The sequence below is a fragment of the Bombina bombina genome, chromosome 3 (assembly GCF_027579735.1).
Source record: "Bombina bombina isolate aBomBom1 chromosome 3, aBomBom1.pri, whole genome shotgun sequence".
Taxonomy (NCBI): Eukaryota; Metazoa; Chordata; class Amphibia; order Anura; family Bombinatoridae; genus Bombina; species Bombina bombina.
The window spans coordinates 296,340,383-296,357,650 of record NC_069501.1 but is presented as its reverse complement, the minus strand read 5'-3'; positions in this window follow the sequence as shown (position 1 = coordinate 296,357,650).

The following is a 17,268-nucleotide window of genomic DNA, read 5'->3' as shown; positions in this document are numbered from 1 at the left end:
GACTTAGCATAATTCTTTCCCAAATTTGGAAACTATTATAATAACATTGGAAAAGGAAGTTTTTTGCCTCATCTTGCCATAAAATTTAACAAGTATAAAAACTATCTACACTGATCTATAACATACACCAGATACACAATTCAGATAAATTCTAATTTGAACACACATATACTTAATTTTTTTATATATATATATATGTTTTTTATTTATTGGAGATATTGCTCGAATGGTTCCCTTAGGTTACTGATGCAATGTGTTCAATTCATTTAAAATATATTTTATATTGTAAAAGTTTCTAATTTATATCTTATATTATCTGTCTTTTTTATCTTTTTAATATTGTTGTAATAAAAACTATTCTTTGTAAGAAGTGAGAGTTGTCACAAAATGCACTAAAGAATCATTATTAAGTAATATTTATTCAATAGCAAATATTTTACACATTTAATAAATTATAATTTTAACAAAATATTTTTTTAGCTTTTTTTATCTCTTTTATTGAAGTTCACCATCACAAATATAGTTTAGATTTGTAATTTCCACTTTCAGACAGTTCAGTACTCTCCAGTGCTTTGTCTTAAACCATTTCTGTGCGATTTTTGACGTGTGCTTTTGGTCATTTTCCCGCTGTAAGACCCATGACCTCTGATGGAGACCCAACTTTCTGGCACTAGGCCTTACATTCATAATGCCATGCACACAGTCAAGACATCCAGTGCCTGAAGCAGCAAAACAATCCCAAAATATCAGTGAACCTCCACCATGTTTGACTGTATTCTTTTCTTTAAAAGCATAATTTATTTTTGTGGAAAGAGTAGAATGATGGGCTATACCAAAAACTGTAATTTTGTTTCGTCTGTCCACAGCACATTCTCCCAAAAGCATTTTGGCTTCCTCAGGTAAGTTTTGGCAAACGCCAGTTTGGCTTTTTTATGTTTCTTTGTCAGCAGTGGGGTCCTTCTTGGTCTCCTACCATAGTTTCCCTTTTCATTCAGATGGCGATGTATAGTGCAAGCTGACACATTTGTACCCTGTGCCTGAAGGTCAGCTTGAAATTGTCTGGAAATTGATCAAGGTTCTTTATACACCATTCAAACAATCCTTTCTTGCAATCTTTGATCAATTTTTCTCTTCCGTCCAGGTCCAGGGAGATTAGCTACAGTGCCATGGGCTGTAAACTTCTTGACAATGTTGCTCACAGGAACATTAAGATATCTTGAGATTGTCCATGCTTTTCCACAATTTTTGTTCTCAAATCCGCAGACAATTTTTTGCTGCTCTTTCTCTTCTCCATACTCAGTGTGGCACACAGAGACACAGAACAGAAAGGTTGAGTACATGTTTACCATGTTAACTGGTTGCTGGTGTGATTTCTATATTGTCAGCATCTGTTAATTGATACAGGTGAGTTTAATTACAAATTACAGAAGCATCACAAACTTGGAATGCAATTATTTCTTACAATTTTGAGAAGGTGCCAATGATTTTGTCCAGTCCATTTTTTCAGTTTTGCATAGAATGTGTCAGATTTGGCTTTTTTCTCCACTTTTTTGTGTCATACCAATACAAACAAAAGAAACAAACATGAGAATGCCTTAACATTTATAACTGCAACAATTGTCTTGGCGAAGTGGTGCATTATCTGACAGAAATGTAGGGGTCACGGCACAAATACAGTTTCACCACAGTGGCAAGCTTTTCTATATTAAAGTCAGCTGACACAATACACTGATTATGTCTTCAATAATAATTGTAGCAGAAAAGTGGTGCTGTGCAGTGTGTAATATACTAAACAGTAGAGAGGAAAGAACCTCCCAAAAGACTGCACTTATAGCACTCTATGCCAGGATTTATTGTTGAGAAGATGGGAAAGTTAAAACATAACTTTTAATAAAAATCTTAAAATGAAGACTCAAATTAAAACCAACCGAAGAACTGGAGGCTTCTTTCCAATATTAATAATCAGCCTTTGATGTATCTATAATAATAGTAGGAAAGTGCACTGGTGGGTCTGCTACTTCAAGGACCACTGTGTAGAAATCCCAATAGAAATTGGGTGACTGGTAAATAAGTATCTGTGTCTCTACAGAGAGTCTAGGTATGTGTCTATTAACTAACCTGACTGGGTTAGTAAGGGAGAGTCATATATTCAATTATTACTCAGCTATAAGAGTTCTATATAACAATCTTGAAAGATGAATATCTTCAGTTCTTACAGATAATAATATTATTGAGTGCGTAACTTAAAGTATCATAGAATATAAAAGAATTGTCACAGAGGGGTTATAGAGTAATTCTTTCAAGATTGGTTAATCAAGTCTCCCAACTCTGTATATGGATATTTAGATGGTATCTATGATACTGTGAGATCTTAGGGCTAAATATAGTATTTCCGTTTTGTTATATAATATTAATACATCACAAATTAGGGATCATAGTCCCAGATAATATAGTGTTTAATCAAATGATATTGTCACCTAGTGTAGCATAGTTTTGTCGTATCAACAGTGTTAGTACTCGTCTTGGTATCAGTTTATTTATACAGATAGAGTCTTTATTGATGTTATGCTTATATTTTATACCAATTTTTTACACTTTCAGATCATTGATTTTGACAGTATCATTCCGTGATTATGCTTACACTCAGATAGCAGGCTGGGTTGAACTACATTGTAAAGGAATTTGGTGTTTTGGTGTCAAACTTTAATTGTTAAAATATTACTGTAACCAGCTTAGTAATACATTTTTTAAAAGTTTGTATATACGTCTTACAAAAAATATGACTGCTGAGAAAATCCTCCTGGGATATCACTATATAAGTTTAATAAATAGTCACTTGGTAGGATAAGATTCCCTCAGTAAGAGAGTGGTGTACGTTTTGCTTTCCTATTATTAGTTATATTAGCCGAGACAAGATTGTTTTGTTGTTCTTAAAATTGAGCTGTATTAAATATGAGCATCTGTTTTGTGCCAGTGTTAAACATATATAACGTCGATTTGAGTTTGCAATGAGTTTTCTTATTTTTTCAACATATTGCATTGCCGGTGTATATCCGGTTCACTAGTTGCAACCACACAGCTACTATATGTTCTGTAAGTTAGTTTATAAACTTGTGTTCGGCAGTTAATTATATATTAATATATTGTTTTCAACAGCCTATTATTTTACTGGTATATGTCCGGTCTACTCATTGCGTTCAAAGGAATACTTAAAGATAGTTTAACCACATGAATTTATTATTACCTACTGAATGTTACAGCAGTATCCAAAATAATAAATATTCGTGTGTGTATGCTGGCTCAATTGAAAGTATGTTAACAGACTTAACTGAACGATTTTAGCAAAATATACAATGAAAAAAGCTGAAAAAATGAAAAAAGCTTTGAAAAAGCCCTATACAGGCGAAACGCGTCAGGGGGTTATAGAGCTTAGGGAAGCTCTATTTATTTTAATTAAAACCTAGAACTGTTGGCCTGCACAGGCGGGCAAATATTATTCATAATTATGATAATAATTAATTTACTAGCTATATCTTTTCAACTGCTGTGATTATCGAAATCCACAGACCGTTGATCTCTACAGGCAGTTTGTTACATAAACCAGCTGAGCACTGGGACCGCAATAGGCGGCAACCATAAAGCCAATCTCAGCTTTTTTCATTGTATATTTTGCTAAAATCACTCAGCTAAGTCTGTTAACGTACTTTCAATTGAGCCAGATCTGAATACGATCTCCGTATTTATAAATAAAGCTGTCAAAAACACGCGCAAGGCTGGATCCTTCAAGCGGGACTTCAAGAACTGTAAGTAGATTGTCGGGGTTAGTGTTAGGTTTTTTTAAGTTTTTTTGGGTGGGTTTTATTTTTAGATTAGGGTCTGGCCAGTGTAAAAGAGCTAAATGCCCTTTTAAGTGCAATGCCCATACAAATGTCCTTTTCAGGGCAATGGGTAGCTTAGGTTTTTTTTAGAGTTAGGGTTTTTATTTGGGGGGGTTGGTTGGGTGGTGTGTTTTACTGTTGGAGGGGTGTTTGTATTTTTCTTTACAGACAAAAGAGCTGATATCTTTGGGGCAATGCCTCACAAAAGGCCCTTTTAAGGGCCATTGGTAGTTTATTGTAGGCTAGGATTTTTTTTTATTTTGGGGGGCTTTTTATTTTGATAGGGCTATTAGATTAGGTGTAATTCTTTTTTATTTTTTATAATTTGGTTTGTTATTTTTCGTAATTTAGTTTTTTCTTGTGTAACTTAGTGGGGTTGTTTTGTAATGTAGTACTTTTAATAATGTTTAATTGTATATTTCAATAATTTTAGTAGCGTTAGGTTTTTTAATATGTAATTTTGTTTATTTAATTTGTAGTTTAATTTAATTTTAGTATAATACTTAGGCTAGGTTAATTAATAGTTTAAAATTAGTTTATTTAATTCTACAGGTAAGTTTTAATTTATATTAAGATAGGGATCTTGTAATTTTAATTTTAAGTTAAGGGGTTGTTAGGTTTATGGTTTAATAGCTTAATTTTATTTTTTGGCGATGTGGGGGGGCTGACGGTTTAGGGGTTAATAGATTTAGTTAGTGGTGGTGATATGGGAGGCCAGAAATTTAGGGGTTAATAAGTTTATTTAGGTTGTGGCGGTGTCGAGGAGCAGCGGGATAGGGGTTAATAAGTTTATTTTGGTTGTGGCGATGTCGGGGACGGCAGATTAGGGGTGTTTAGACTCAGGGTTTATGTTAGGGTGTTACGTTTAAACGTAACTTGTTTTCTTCCATAGAAATCGATGGGGTATATTTCATTGTCTTGCAGCACTGAACATAAGCTTTCGGTGCTTTCAGACTCCCATTAATATGGCATCCGCGGCCTCAAGGGTGGCGGATTGAAAACCAGGTACGATGCGTTTTTATAGCCGCGAGCGTACCTGTTAACTATTTGATAAATTCTAAAAAGTGTCAAATAGAGCCGAATGTGTATTTGGAACATCTGTAATGATGTTATTAACCCCTAATCTGCCACCCCCAACATTGCCGCCACCTACATAAAACTATTAACTCCCGATGTCGCCGCCACTATACTAAAGTCATTAACCCCTAAACCTCTGGCCTCCCACATCACTACCACTAAATAAATCCATTAACCCTTAACCCTAACGTAACTCTAAAAAATTTGTTTAGTTTCGTTTTCATTAGTTAAATAAATAATTTCATTTCGGCATATTAGTTATGTTAAGTTAAATCGTTTTTCAGATTCATTAATTATTTGGGATCCATTTGTTATTTTGGATCCATTCTTTATTCATATTCATTATTCTATTCTAAAGTTTAGAATAGAATAATGAATATGAATAAAGAATGGATCCAAAATAACGAATTAATCCTAAAAACGATTTAATTTAACATAAGGAATATGACGAAATGAAATTATCTAAACTGCCATCCCCCCACATTGCCATCACTAAATAAAAACCTATTAACCTCTAAACCGCCATTCCCCCTTATTGCCAACACTAAATTAACCTATTAATCTCTAAACCGCTGTCCCCTCACATTGCCAACACTAAATAAACCTATTAACCTCTAAACCGCCGTCCCCCACATCACCAACACTAAATAAACCTATTAACCCCTAAACCACCATCCCCCCACATCACAAATACTAAATAAAGCTATTAACCTCTAAACCGCCATCCCCCACATCGCAACTACCTAAATTAAACTGTTAACCCCTAAACCGCCAATCCTCCACATCACAAACACTAAATAAACTTATTTAACTTTAAATCGCCGTCCACCCACATCACCAACACTAAATACAGCTATTAACACCCGAACCACCATCCCCCTACATCACAACATAAATTAAACTATTAACCCCTAAACCTAACACCCCCTAACTTTAACATAATTAAAATACACCTAAATTAAAGTTACAATATTAATAAATACCTAGTTAAAATAAATACAAACTTACCTGTGAAAGAAAAATAAAACCTAAACTTAAACTAAAAAAAAAACCTAACATGTGTAAAAAAAATAAAATAATACAAAATATAAAAAACTAACAGTACTAAAAATAATAAAATCTAACATTACAAAAAAAATAAAAACTACTATTACAAAAAATAATAAACACTACAATTGCAAAAAATTAAAAAAACTACCATTAGAAAAAATAACAAACAAAATTATCCAAAAAAAAAATCTATAAATAAATTACCAATAGCCCTTAAAAGGGCCTTTTGTAGGGCATTGCCCTAAAGTTAACAGCTAACACTAACCCCAAAATCGGTACTCACCATTGATGAAGTCTCGCGATCCATCTTCATCCCAGCGGCCAAACATCTTCATCCAGGCGGATCCATCTTCATCCATCGCATGTCCATCTTTTATCTTCATGGCCGAGGGGGAATGGTCGGTGGATGCGCGGAGGCGGAGGTCCATTTATCCAACACGGAGGTCCTCTTCATGCTATTGTCTGTCGCACACTAAAGATTGACTGCAAGGTACCCCTTTTATATTGGGGAACTCTTGCATTCCTATTGGCTTAAAATTTCAAATCAGTCCATAGGATAAGAGATGCTTACATCCTATTGGCTGTTTAAATCAGGTGTTAATACTAGATTACAAGTTTAGAGCGCTATAGGGATTTTAACGACCGCCACAAAAGCGACGTTATTTTACCTTCTTATAGAGCTGCTATTACAAGTTTTTAAAAAGCAGGCTTGTGCGGGTGAAATGGTTGCGTTGAGCTCCATACCGCACTGAAATCAAGCGCTGCTTTGACGTGTTCGTGCACGATTTCCCCATAGACATCAATGGGGAGAGCCAGGCAAAAAAAAAAACTAACACCTGCGACTGCAGAATGAAAAGCTCCATAATGCATTCCATTGATGTCTATGGGGAAAGAGTCTGAAAGCACCAAAAGCTTTTATTCGATACTGCAAGACAATGAAATATACCCCATCGATTTCTATGGTAGAAAACAAGTTACGTTTAAACCTAACACCCTAACATAAACCCTGAGTCTAAACACACTTAATCTGCCACCCCCGACATCGCCGCAACCTACATACAGTTATTAACCCCTAATCTGCCGCCACCGATATCGCGCCACCTACATACAGTTATTAACCCCTAATCTGCCACCCCCGATATTGCTGCCACCTACATACAGTTATTAACCCCTAATCTGCCACCCCCAACATTGCTGCCACTTACATAAAACTATTAACTCCTGATGTCGCCGCCACTATACTAAAGTTATTAACCCCTAAACCTCTGGCCTCCCACATCACTACCACTAAATAAATCCATTAAACCCTAAACCTAACACCCCCTAACTTTAACATAATTAAAATAGAGCTAAACTAAAGTTACAATTATTAACTAAATAATACCTATGTTAAACTAAATACAAACTTACCTGTGAAATAAAACCTAAGCTAACTACAATATAACTAATAGTTATATTGTAGCTAGCTTAGGTTTTATTTTTATTTTACAGGTAAGATTGTAATTTTTTAACTAGGTAGACTAGTTAGTAAATAATGATTAACTATTTACTAACTACCTAGTTAAAATAAATGCAAACTTACCTGTGAAAAAAACCTGCCTTACACTAAAACCTAACATTACAAAAAAAAAAAAACAACCATTACAAAAAATAAAAAAACCTACCATTATAAAAAAAAATGAAATTATCCAAACAAATAAAGAATAATCCTATTCTAATACCCTTAAAAAACACCCCAAAATAAAAAAACCCTACTCTTAAAAGGGCCTTTTGTAGGGCATTGCCCTGAGATAAACATCTCTTTTACGCCAAAAAAAATACAAACACCCCCTAACACTATACAAACCCCCACCCCCCAAACCCTGAGATAAACAGCTCTTTTGCTAAAAAAAAAACTAAACACCCCCTAAAATATACATTACACAAAATAACAAACAAATTATCAAAAATAAAAAAAATATTCCTAATCTAATACCCATAAAAACAAAACACCCCAAAATAAAAAACCTTGATCCCAGAGGCGCGGAGCGGGTCCATCCTGAAGACATCCGGCCGCTAAAATCCTATTGATTTGAACAGCCAATAGGATTATAGCAGCCCTAATTCCTATTGGCTGATTCAAATTTTTCAGCCAATAGGAATGCAAGGGACGCCATCTTGAATCACATCTCTTGCATTGAAGATTCAGTGTACGTGAAGAGGATGCTCCACACCGACTGGGATGGACCCACTCCACGCCGACTGGATAAAGATCCAAGAGGCTGTCTGGATGAAGACTTCTTGTCGCCTGGATGAGGACTTTGCCGGCTGGCTGCAGATAGAAGAGGCAACCTGGATGAAGACTTCTTGCGGTCTGGATGATGACTTCATCGGCTGGATAAAGATCCTTCAAGCGGGACTTCAACAACTGTAAGTGGATCGTCGAGGTTAGTGTCAGGTTTTTTTAAGGGTTTTTTGGCTGTTTTTTTTTTTTTAGATTAGTGTTTGGGCAATGTAAAAGAGCTAAATTCCCTTTTAAGGGCAATGCTCATACAAATGCCCTTTTCAGGGCAATGGTTAGCTTAGGTTATTTTAGATAATTTTTTTATTTGGGGGGGGGGGTTGGTTGGGTTGTGGGTTTTACTGTTGCAAGGGGGTGTTTGTATTTTTTTTACAGATAAAAGAGCTGATATCTTTGGGGCAATGCCCCTCAAAAGGCCCTTTGGTAGTTTATTTTAGGCTAGGGTTTCTTTTTTATTTTGGGGGTGCTTTTTTGTTTTGATAGGGCTATTAGATTAGGTGTAATTCTTTTTTATTTTTGATAATTTGTTTGTTATTTTTCATAATTTAGTGGTGGGGTTTGTAATTTAGTTAGGTAATAGTTGAGGTGCTGTTGTAACGCTGAAAATGCCATACTTGTAGTCTGTGAATATTATGTTTCGTGTGAAAATTGCTGTGTGAGTTCACATTTGACTGAAAACTAGATACTACCACTTTATTTTTTTGTCAGTATGCAATGCCCATACAAATGTCCTTTTCAGGGCAATGGGTAGCTTAGGTTTTTTTTAGAGTTAGGGTTTTTATTTGGGGGGGTTGGTTGGGTGGTGTGTTTTACTGTTGGAGGGGTGTTTGTATTTTTCTTTACAGACAAAAGAGCTGATATCTTTGGGGCAATGCCCCACAAAAGGCCCTTTTAAGGGCCATTGGTAGTTTATTGTAGGCTAGGATTTTTTTTTATTTTGGGGGGCTTTTATTTTGATAGGGCTATTAGATTAGGTGTAATTCTTTTTTATTTTTTATAATTTGGTTTGTTATTTTTCGTAATTTAGTTTTTTCTTGTGTAACTTAGTGGGGTTGTTTTGTAATGTAGTACTTTTAATAATGTTTAATTGTATATTTCAATAATTTTAGTAGCGTTAGGTTTTTTAATATGTAATTTTGTTTATTTAATTTGTAGTTTAATTTAATTTTAGTATAATACTTAGGCTAGGTTAATTAATAGTTTAAAATTAGTTTATTTAATTCTACAGGTAAGTTTTAATTTATATTAAGATAGGGATCTTGTAATTTTAATTTTAAGTTAAGGGTTTGTTAGGTTTATGGTTTAATAGCTTCATTTTATTTTTTGGCGATGTGGGGGGGCTGACGGTTTAGGGGTTAATAGATTTAGTTAGTGGTGGTGATATGGGAGGCCAGAAATTTAGGGGTTAATAAGTTTATTTAGGTTGTGGCGGTGTCGAGGAGCAGTGGGATAGGGGTTAATAAGTTTATTTTGGTTGTGGCGATGTCGGGGACGGCAGATTAGGGGTGTTTAGACTCAGGGTTTATGTTAGGGTGTTACGTTTAAACGTAACTTGTTTTCTTCCATAGAAATTGATGGGGTATATTTCATTGTCTTGCAGCACTGAACATAAGCTTTCGGTGCTTTCAGACTCCCATTAATATGGCATCCGCGGCCTCAAGGGTGGCGGATTGAAAACCAGGTACGATGCGTTTTTATAGCCGCGAGCGTACCTGTTAACTATTTGATAAATTCTAAAAAGTGTCAAATAGAGCCGAATGTGTATTTGGAACACCTGTAATGATGTTATTAACCCCTAATCTGCCACCCCCAACATTGCCGCCACCTACATAAAACTATTAACTCCCGATGTCGCCGCCACTATACTAAAGTCATTAACCCCTAAACCTCTGGCCTCCCACATCACTACCACTAAATAAATCCATTAACCCTTAACCCTAACGTAACTCTAAAAAATTTGTTTAGTTTCGTTTTCATTAGTTAAATAAATAATTTCATTTCGGCATATTAGTTATGTTAAGTTAAATCGTTTTTCAGATTCATTAATTATTTGGGATCCATTTGTTATTTTGGATCCATTCTTTATTCATATTCATTATTCTATTCTAAAGTTTAGAATAGAATAATGAATATGAATAAAGAATGGATCCAAAATAACGAATTAATCCTAAAAACGATTTAATTTAACATAAGGAATATGACGAAATGAAATTATCTAAACTGCCATCCCCCCACATTGCCATCACTAAATAAAAACCTATTAACCTCTAAACCGCCATTCCCCCTTATTGCCAACACTAAATTAACCTATTAATCTCTAAACCGCTGTCCCCTCACATTGCCAACACTAAATAAACCTATTAACCTCTAAACCGCCGTCCCCCACATCACCAACACTAAATAAACCTATTAACCCCTAAACCACCATCCCCCCACACCACAAATACTAAATAAAGCTATTAACCTCTAAACCGCCATCCCCCACATCGCAACTACCTAAATTAAACTGTTAACCCCTAAACCGCCAATCCTCCACATCACAAACACTAAATAAACTTATTTAACTTTAAATCGCCGTCCACCCACATCACCAACACTAAATACAGCTATTAACACCCGAACCACCATCCCCCTACATCACAACATAAATTAAACTATTAACCCCTAAACCTAACACCCCCTAACTTTAACATAATTAAAATACACCTAAATTAAAGTTACAATATTAATAAATACCTAGTTAAAATAAATACAAACTTACCTGTGAAAGAAAAATAAAACCTAAACTTAAACTAAAAAAAAAACCTAACATTACTTGTGTAAAAAAAAAAAAATAATACAAAATATAAAAAACTAACAGTACTAAAAATAATAAAATCTAACATTACAAAAAAAATAAAAACTACTATTACAAAAAATAATAAACACTACAATTGCAAAAAATTAAAAAAAACTACCATTAGAAAAAATAACAAACAAAATTATCCAAAAAAAAATCTATAAATAAATTACCAATAGCCCTTAAAAGGGCCTTTTGTAGGGCATTGCCCTAAAGTTAACAGCTAACACTAACCCCAAAATCGGTACTCACCATTGATGAAGTCTCGCGATCCATCTTCATCCCAGCGGCCAAACATCTTCATCCAGGCGGATCCATCTTCATCCATCGCATGTCCATCTTTTATCTTCATGGCCGAGGGGGAATGGTCGGTGGATGCGCGGAGGCGGAGGTCCATTGATCCAACACGGAGGTCCTCTTCATGCTATTGTCTGTCGCACACTAAAGATTGACTGCAAGGTACCCCTTTTATATTGGGGAACTCTTGCATTCCTATTGGCTGAAAATTTCAAATCAGTCCATAGGATAAGAGATGCTTACATCCTATTGGCTGTTTAAATCAGGTGTTAATACTAGATTACAAGTTTAGAGCGCTATAGGGATTTTAACGACCGCCACAAAAGCGACGTTATTTTACCTTCTTATAGAGCTGCTATTACAAGTTTTTAAAAAGCAGGCTTGTGCGGGTGAAATGGTTGCGTTGAGCTCCATACCGCACTGAAATCAAGCGCTGCTTTGACGTGTTCATGCACGATTTCCCCATAGACATCAATGGGGAGAGCCAGGCAAAAAAAAAAAACTAACACCTGCGACTGCAGAATGAAAAGCTCCATAATGCATTCCATTGATGTCTATGGGGAAAGAGTCTGAAAGCACCAAAAGCTTTTATTCGATACTGCAAGACAATGAAATATACCCCATCGATTTCTATGGTAGAAAACAAGTTACGTTTAAACCTAACACCCTAACATAAACCCTGAGTCTAAACACACTTAATCTGCCACCCCCGACATCGCCGCAACCTACATACAGTTATTAACCCCTAATCTGCCGCCACCGATATCGCGCCACCTACATACAGTTATTAACCCCTAATCTGCCACCCCCGATATTGCTGCCACCTACATACAGTTATTAACCCCTAATCTGCCACCCCCAACATTGCTGCCACTTACATAAAACTATTAACGCCACTATACTAAAGTTATTAACCCCTAAACCTCTGGCCTCCCACATCACTACCACTAAATAAATCCATTAAACCCTAAATCTAACACCCCCTAACTTTAACATAATTAAAATAGAGCTAAACTAAAGTTACAATTATTAACTAAATAATACCTATGTTAAACTAAATACAAACTTACCTGTGAAATAAAACCTAAGCTAACTACAATATAACTAATAGTTATATTGTAGCTAGCTTAGGTTTTATTTTTATTTTAGGTAAGATTGTAATTTTTTAACTAGGTAGACTAGTTAGTAAATAATGATTAACTATTTACTAACTACCTAGTTAAAATAAATGCAAACTTACCTGTGAAAAAAACCTGCCTTACACTAAAACCTAACATTACAAAAAAAAAAAACAACCATTACAAAAAATAAAAAAACCTACCATTATAAAAAAAAATGAAATTATCCAAACAAATAAAGAATAATCCTATTCTAATACCCTTAAAAAACACCCCAAAATAAAAAAACCCTACTCTAGAATAAACTACCAAGGGCCCTTAAAAGGGCCTTTTGTAGGGCATTGCCCTGAGATAAACATCTCTTTTACGCCAAAAAAAATACAAACACCCCCTAACACTATACAAACCCCCACCCCCCAAACCCTGAGATAAACAGCTCTTTTGCTAAAAAAAAACTAAACACCCCCTAAAATATTCATTACACAAAATAACAAACAAATTATCAAAAATAAAAAAAATATTCCTATTCTAATACCCATAAAAACAAAACACCCCAAAATAAAAAACCTTGATCCCAGAGGCGCGGAGCGGGTCCATCCTGAAGACATCCGGCTGCTAAAATCCTATTGATTTGAACAGCCAATAGGATTTTAGCAGCCCTAATTCCTATTGGCTGATTCAAATTTTTCAGCCAATAGGAATGCAAGGGACGCCATCTTGAATTACATCTCTTGCATTGAAGATTCAGTGTACGTGAAGAGGATGCTCCACACCGACTGGGATGGACCCACTCCACGCCGACTGGATAAAGATCCAAGAGGCTGTCTGGATGAAGACTTCTTGTCGCCTGGATGAGGACTTTGCCGGCTGGCTGCAGATAGAAGAGGCAACCTGGATGAAGACTTCTTGCGGTCTGGATGATGACTTCATCGGCTGGATAAAGATCCTTCAAGCGGGACTTCAACAACTGTAAGTGGATCGTCGGGGTTAGTGTCAGGTTTTTTTAAGGGTTTTTTGGCTGTTTTTTTTTTTTTAGATTAGTGTTTGGGCAATGTAAAAGAGCTAAATTCCCTTTTAAGGGCAATGCTCATACAAATGCCCTTTTCAGGGCAATGGTTAGCTTAGGTTATTTTAGATAATTTTTTTATTTGGGGGGGGTTGGTTGGGTTGTGGGTTTTACTGTTGCAAGGGGGTGTTTGTATTTTTTTTACAGATAAAAGAGCTGATATCTTTGGGGCAATGCCCCTCAAAAGGCCCTTTGGTAGTTTATTTTAGGCTAGGGTTTCTTTTTTATTTTGGGGGTGCTTTTTTGTTTTGATAGGGCTATTAGATTAGGTGTAATTCTTTTTTATTTTTGATAATTTGTTTGTTATTTTTCATAATTTAGTGGTGGGGTTTGTAATTTAGTTAGGTAATAGTTGAGGTGCTGTTGTAACGCTGAAAATGCCATACTTGTAGTCTGTGAATATTATGTTTCGTGTGAAAATTGCTGTGTGAGTTCACATTTGACTGAAAACTAGATACTACCACTTTATTTTTTTGTCAGTATGCATGACACGGGACAAAGAAGTAAACAATTACTGTGAGGCCTAGTCTATAATGGTGCAGGCACAGCTTCAGACCAGACACTGGTTACAGGATACCTCAGTGAATGGCCTTACAACAACTGAACTTGTAAAAACACAGAAAATTAGACACAATTGGATGCTTGGCTTTCAGATATGCACGTTCAGAGTATTTTGTTTTAAGAAATTGCAGCCACAGCGTTGTCACAATGAAATAAGATTTGTAGAATTGAAAGTAACGATCTCCCCTCTAAGCCAATATCTAGCATTTTTTTCATGTAAGCAAGTGCAAAAACATAACTAAACTAATGTACTTTACAGGTAGCTGTCTTCTCAGTGTGTTCCATAGCATGTCAGGGGGCAAAGATGAAAAATGATTTTGAGTATATACAGAAAGAGAACAACAACTTATTAGCTTGTGTTACCAACTAAGATCAGCCTGCTTTAGCCCAACTGTGCTTTCAATGAGAATAACTTTCCTGAAGTATATCAGTCTGATCTTGCCTAACAAGGTCAGTCCAGCCCCAAAATACCAGGCAATCCTTCTCTGAACAAGGAACGTGGCAACCCCTTCTTTGGGCCTCATCAGTGCGGTGCAGTCATATTCCTCTAAGCACATTGGGCAAGGAGTCCACATCTCGTTTCCCCATCACCCTTAAGGGGACTTAATATTTATTCCATCATTTATCATGCCATACTCCAAAAGAATTTCAGAGATGGTAGCAGGGCTTACAGCTACTGAATTTGATATCAATGTACAAAGTTATACAAAAAATGTTTTCTATATTACTGTATTAAGTTGAATGTAAACATTGTTGACCAGCTGATAACTTTGAAGGCTTGAATGGTGCAAGCATGACTCTCAAATAAACAGAAACCATAATTCTTATGCCAAAAAAGGCCAGCTTAAGTTATAACAAAATCAGATAAATGCACATTAATTTTTTTTTTTCTCTTATTGTTTGTACTATGGATAGATTTCTGTTCAGCAGCACTCTACTGAATCTTCACCATTATACAACAGATATCCATTGAGGTTTCATTCATTCCAACCTCCATGTTCTCTGTTGGATAGTTGAAGCAAGCAATGACACTTTGGGGTAGATTTATCAATTGTCGACGAACATGATACGCTGTAGCCGATCATGTCCGCATGACATCAATAACATGTATCATTGCTCAAGCATTTCTGGTGAAATGCTTGTGTAATGCCACCCCCTGCACATTTGCGGCCAATTAGCCACTAGCAGGGGGTGTCAATCATGATTGCCGTCCGCCACCTCTTACGACTGCTGCTTCTTAACTTAAGTTTCTGGCGGACCTGAAACTTTGGGGGTAAATTGCAGCATCCGCTGCTTGATAAATCTACCCCATAATGCTTACAATTGATATGAATAATCAACAAATTGAGAGGGTACACCAGTGTGTTCTCCTTATACTTGCTCACTATAATTTATCTATTAGCTCTGCCAGACATCCGTCTGGCTTTCCTTTGTATGAGGACTTCAAAGCCAAAAGTAGAAATCTATTCAGAACATCATTAAGGACTCCTTAAAGAATTATTACCTTAATAATAATGTTGGTTGGAACACAATGTCAGCATAATCGTTGTAATTGATCTAATCTTTATGAAAACCCAATGTAAGGTTAATTTTTAAGGAGATTACATTTTTATAAGTTATAATTTGCATGAACTTGAATGTGAACGACTGTTGACAGCTTCATAAAAGGGGGCCACCACTGATTTACTGCATTAAGCACAAAGGGTCAGATAATCTAACATTCGCTGAATAGGATGTGAAAAACCTTGCTGACAATATCCAGGGCTGCACTCATGAAATGATCTTAAAAAAGGGGTCTGCTCCCTGTGAGTTGCAAGATGCCTTCCATATGAAGTGATAAAGTTTAAATGAATCTTGGCTGGGGAGAGTACTGCATAGTTTTACATAAGAGATGAGGTTGAAAAAAGACCGAAGTCCATCGAGTTCAACCTATACTGCAGTCAGTACAAATCACATTACCCTGTTTTCAGAGTATATTATCTTAAATTGCAAGTATTTTTCTATTAGGTTAATACATATAATGGCCCCTATTTAACAAAGTCTGGTGGACCTGATCCGACAGTGCGAATCAGGTCCGCCAGACCTTGCTGAATACGGAGATCAATACACTCTCCGTATTCAGCATTGCACCAGAAGCTCACAAGAGCTGCTGGTGCAACGCCGCCCCCTGCGACTCGCGGCCAATGTGCCGCCAGCAGGGAGGTGTCAATCAACCCGATCGTACTCGATCGGGTTGAATTCCAGCGATGTTTGTCCGCCTGCTCAGAGCAGGCGGACAGGTTATGGAGCAGCGGTCTTTGTGACCGCTGCTTCATAACTGCTGTTTCTGGCGAGCCTGCAGGCTAGCCAGAAACACGGGGCATCAAGCTTCATTCAGAACTTGATAGATAGGCCCCTTTGTGTTTTGGTGCAGTCTTGCCTCCTTTTAGTTTGAGAGTTAAAACAGAGATCTGTAGTTGGAAAATATTTTGAAAATACACCAGAACTGGCATATGATTTACAGGAAAGGAAAACAATGCACTTTGATTTTTCTTACAATTTTCACAGCAGGTTTTTTTTTTGTTTTTTTTGCCTCTGCATTGTAGTTTTATGATAACTTCTACTGTGTAAGTGTTAAACAGTGATAGACTATATAAATATATTTTTTTTACTCTCTGTGTGGTTACTTTTTTTTGGTACTTCTGCAAACTAAAGGGTTCTTCTGAAAAAACAATATAACTGATGGTTAAATGCAAAACTCTAACTTCTGTACACACAGTGAAAGGGTTAATAAAATGAGGTGTCCCGGGGAACGGCTGTCATGAGCGCAGCATAACTCTGGAGCTCCGCTGAGCTAGCCCTGCAATTTCTCAGTTTATCCTGGCCATCCTACGATTTACTGGGCTAAAACCACAAGGGAACCCTCACTGAACCCTCCCTGAGGCATTTACAAACCGTTTCTCGATGATCCAGCGACTTTGCAAGCCGTCATCTCACTCGAGCACTTTGAGCGTGCATTACTGGAGGCCACAACCTTCCACGCGGCTACCTCTAGCCCTAACGGCCAACCTCACACCATAGCTTCTATTATTACCACCTCACCAGCAGACCACATTGGAGCA